The sequence below is a fragment of the Schistocerca americana genome, unplaced genomic scaffold, assembly GCF_021461395.2.
Source record: "Schistocerca americana isolate TAMUIC-IGC-003095 unplaced genomic scaffold, iqSchAmer2.1 HiC_scaffold_1627, whole genome shotgun sequence".
Taxonomy (NCBI): Eukaryota; Metazoa; Arthropoda; class Insecta; order Orthoptera; family Acrididae; genus Schistocerca; species Schistocerca americana.
In genome coordinates, this window is record NW_025725715.1 from 1 (window position 1) to 5000 (window position 5000).

General features: G+C 52.2%; 1 non-coding gene across 1 annotated transcript in view; it reads left to right on the plus strand.

The window, feature by feature from the left end:
- Window positions 1-4059: 4059 nt before the first annotated feature.
- The window catches only part of LOC124570338, a 1910-nt gene continuing 969 nt past the window's right edge, over window positions 4060-5000 (plus strand). Inside the window, exon 1 of the ribosomal RNA XR_006971655.1 lies at window positions 4060-5000. This exon is cut by the window's right edge and continues 969 nt beyond it. This is a non-coding gene — a ribosomal RNA (small subunit ribosomal RNA).

Genomic DNA, 5000 nt, shown 5'->3' on the forward strand with positions numbered 1-5000 from the left:
TCCGTATACATGCTGAAAGACTCTGCTCACAATCACAACCACACGTCAGCCACACACCCTTATCACGCACTACTCTCTGCCTGTAACACGCACACAGACAATATGTAAGCACCAGCATGGAACAACACCCAGTGCATCCTCTCCGCCACATTAGACAATCCACACTGTCATAACCAGACTGGGAGGTCCACTCAGAAAACAGAATATCCCACCCACCCGACAACCACCATTGCTCAGCCAAGCCACCAACACCCACACATGTCCTACACAGGGGTGCACCCAACATCACAATACTGCCTCCTCTCACAGCACACAAACAATGGCAGGAATGAAAGACACAGGTCTGCCACAAGCATGGAATGAGAGCGCCGCCTGTCATGAGCCAAAGGTGCATCCTGACGTGGCAAATCAGATGATGCCGCAGGCATCCACTTACTATAATCACAATCAACAAACCGGCCGCCCCGCCCCGCCCCCCATTAAACCTTTCCTTACAACAATGTGTACCTTAACCTAACCTATATCGTACCGTAACCTAACCTATATCGTACCGTAACCTAACCTATGTCGTACCGTAACCTAACCTATGTCGTACCGTAACCTAACCTATGTCGTACCGTAACCTAACCTATGTCGTACCGTAACCTAACCTATGTCGTACCGTAACCTAACCTATGTCGTACCGTAACCTAACCTATGTCGTACCGTAACCTAACCTATGTCGTACCGTAACCTAACCTATGTCGTACCGTAACCTAACCTATGTCGTACCTTAACCTAACCTATGTCGTACCTTAACCTAACCTATGTCGTACCTTAACCTAACCTATGTCGTACCTTAACCTAACCTATGTCGTACCTTAACCTAACCTATGTCGTACCTTAACCTAACCTATGTCGTACCTTAACCTAACCTATGTCGTACCTTAACCTAACCTATGTCGTACCTTAACCTAACCTATGTCGTACCTTAACCTAACCTATGTCGTACCTTAACCTAACCTATGTCGTACCTTAACCTAACCTATGTCGTACCTTAACCTAACCTATGTCGTACCTTAACCTAACCTATGTCGTACCTTAACCTAACCTATGTCGTACCTTAACCTAACCTATGTCGTACCTTAACCTAACCTATGTCGTACCTTAACCTAACCTATGTCGTACCTTAACCTAACCTATGTCGTACCTTAACCTAACCTATGTCGTACCTTAACCTAACCTATGTCGTACCTTAACCTAACCTATGTCGTACCTTAACCTAACCTATGTCGTACCTTAACCTAACCTATGTCGTACCTTAACCTAACCTATGTCGTACCTTAACCTAACCTATGTCGTACCTTAACCTAACCTATGTCGTACCTTAACCTAACCTATGTCGTACCTTAACCTAACCTATGTCGTACCTTAACCTAACCTATGTCGTACCTTAACCTAACCTATGTCGTACCTTAACCTAACCTATGTCGTACCTTAACCTAACCTATGTCGTACCTTAACCTAACCTGTATTGCGCCTTAACCTAACCTGTATTGCGCCTTAACCTAACCTGTATTGCGCCTTAACGTAACCTGTATTGCGCCTTAACGTAACCTGTATTGCGCCTTAACGTAACCTGTATTGCGCCTTAACGTAACCTGTATTGCGCCTTAACGTAACCTGTATTGCGCCTTAACGTAACCTGTATTGCGCCTTAACGTAACCTGTATTGCGCCTTAACGTAACCTGTATTGCGCCTTAACGTAACCTGTATTGCGCCTTAACGTAACCTGTATTGCGCCTTAACGTAACCTGTATTGCGCCTTAACGTAACCTGCATTGCGCCTTAACGTAACCTGCATTGCGCCTTAACGTAACCTGTATTGCGCCTTAACGTAACCTGTATTGCGCCTTAACGTAACCTGTATTGCGCCTTAACGTAACCTGTATTGCGCCTTAACGTAACCTGTATTGCGCCTTAACGTAACCTGTATTGCGCCTTAACGTAACCTATATTGCGCCGTAACGTAACCTATATTGCGCCGTAACGTAACCCACATTGCCCCTTAACGTAACCCACATTGCCCCTTAACGTAACCCAACACACGTTGGGCCTTAACCCAACACACGTTGGGCCTTAACCCAACACACGTTGGGCCTTAACCCAACACACGTTGGGCCTTAACCCAACACACGTTGGGCCTTAACCCAACACACGTTGGGCCTTAACCCAACACACGTTGGGCCTTAACCCAACACACGTTGGGCCTTAACCCAACACACGTTGGGCCTTAACCCAACACACGTTGGGCCTTAACCCAACACACGTTGGGCCTTAACCCAACACACGTTGGGCCTTAACCTGCTCTGTAATTGTCATACGACGCGTTAAATTAGTGTAGTGTTGCCTAACTGCAACCCCCGCAATATAGTTTGCTACTCGCACTGCCCGGTCCCCAGTGTATCGCTTCATGTTAAACACCTTGCAGCTATACACTGTAATGTGGATGGCAGCAGGACGTACATGCTCAATGCCCTTTGCAGTTGTTCATTGGCATTTGCAGTTGTTCATTGGCATTCGCATGTGCGAAGCACTTAGCCTACGCTGTGGTACGGCCTGTGTCAACTGTCCGCTGATGTTGTACGTCCAAATCACACACTGTACTGCACATTGGTCCTCATGTACTGAATGATACATCGTGGTACATGTGACCGTACAACGACTGCGCCAACAACGGCGAACCATGCGGTCCAAATGTTGTGCACTCAGCTACGTGTCGTCTCCCTATAAGAGCTGGATTGCAGTGTGGTATGCCCTGGATGGCGATCAGCATGAGCCGTCTGTTGATGTAGTGGCGCGTGTTGTCAGACGTAGTCGTCTCTTCTCACACACCGTGATAGCATGGTGCACTGCGTTCCACATCTGCGACATGCGACAGAGGCCGGTTGACAGTCGTTCGCGCAATGGACATCGCATACGTACGGGGGCCACCTTCCACGTGTTCGCGAAGCGTGCACATGTTGTTGCGTGTATGTGGGCAGACATAGTGTGTCGTGACACCTGACACAGGCATGCAACAATCGTTGAATTTGCAAATGGCGATGGACGCCTACGTTTGCTGGTGACGTTATGCAAATGAACAACTGGTAAACCGTTGTGGTGCGGTTGTTCTCGCTAGAGGTGAATCAGTGATGGCGACGATCGGTTGAGCTACCAACCGGTTGTTCCAGCGATACCCACCATGCCCACGAACGTGAATGGCATCTGGGTGTGAAGCGATACGCGGCGGTGGCTGGGTGGGACCGTCCCCGGCCGGTGAGGGGGGGCCTCCCGGCGTGCTGGCCGCGCGGTGCGTGGGCGCACGCGCTACAGCCGGCTGGTGGGGGCGGCCAGTGGCAGGCGCGCCGGCCGACGGAGGCGGCAGGCGGCGCAGCTGCGCGCCGGCGCACCCTGCACGCGGCGCCGTGCGGCCAAAGTAGGTCCTCGCGGGCCCGGTGCGAAGCGCGGTGGACATCTGCAGTGTGCTGGTCCGATTGAGGACTGTGTGCGCTGAGGATGCGCCGCCGCCCGGCGCTCGGCGCCGCGACGCCGTCTGCTGCTCGGTCGCCTCTGCGGTTCTCGCAGGTGGTTTGTATCGCAGCTGTGCGGACGTGTTGGCGCGTGCGCTGTGCTGGGAGAGTTCGCTTCGGCACCCAAGTGGGGCTTTTGTCCTTCTGTGGCGCTGGCGTTGGAGCTGCCGGTCACCGTAGGTGGCGCGTGTTGTCTCCCGCCGGCAATGCCACGACAGCACGCTCCCGGGCCTCTGTCGGCAGCGGCAAGCTCAGTTGGGAGCACGGGTGGTCGCACCTAAAGCGTCTACTCGCCAAACTCCGGGCGATTGCGCCTCTCTCGAACCCGACCAAGTACTTAGGACGGCGCTGCGCGCCGCCGGGACCTGAGAGGGTTTCGAGGTGTATTGTGCAGGGGAGCTCAGCCTCCTCCTGTTTGCAGAATAATTGAGCGGACGCTTGCGTGTTCGCGCGGGCCCCCGGGACACACTCCCGGGCGGCCGGCTGCTCAGCTCTAGTTGACGCAGCTCCCTGGTTGATCCTGCCAGTAGTCATATGCTTGTCTCAAAGATTAAGCCATGCATGTCTCAGTACAAGCCGCATTAAGGTGAAACCGCGAATGGCTCATTAAATCAGTTATGGTTCCTTAGATCGTACCCACGTTACTTGGATAACTGTGGTAATTCTAGAGCTAATACATGCAAACAGAGTCCCGACCAGAGATGGAAGGGACGCTTTTATTAGATCAAAACCAATCGGTCGGCTCGTCCGGTCCGTTTGCCTTGGTGACTCTGAATAACTTTGGGCTGATCGCACGGTCCTCGTACCGGCGACGCATCTTTCAAATGTCTGCCTTATCAACTGTCGATGGTAGGTTCTGCGCCTACCATGGTTGTAACGGGTAACGGGGAATCAGGGTTCGATTCCGGAGAGGGAGCCTGAGAAACGGCTACCACATCCAAGGAAGGCAGCAGGCGCGCAAATTACCCACTCCCGGCACGGGGAGGTAGTGACGAAAAATAACGATACGGGACTCATCCGAGGCCCCGTAATCGGAATGAGTACACTTTAAATCCTTTAACGAGTATCTATTGGAGGGCAAGTCTGGTGCCAGCAGCCGCGGTAATTCCAGCTCCAATAGCGTATATTAAAGTTGTTGCGGTTAAAAAGCTCGTAGTTGGATTTGTGTCCCACGCTGTTGGTTCACCGCCCGTCGGTGTTTAACTGGCATGTATCGTGGGACGTCCTGCCGGTGGGGCGAGCCGAAGGCGTGCGACGCGCCTCGTGCGTGCTCGTGCGTCCCGAGGCGGACCCCGTTGCAATCCTACCAGGGTGCTCTTGAGTGAGTGTCTCGGTGGGCCGGCACGTTTACTTTGAACAAATTAGAGTGCTTAAAGCAGGCAAGCCCGCCTGAATACTGTGTGCATGGAATAATGGAATAGGACCTCGGTTCTATTTTGTTGGTTTTC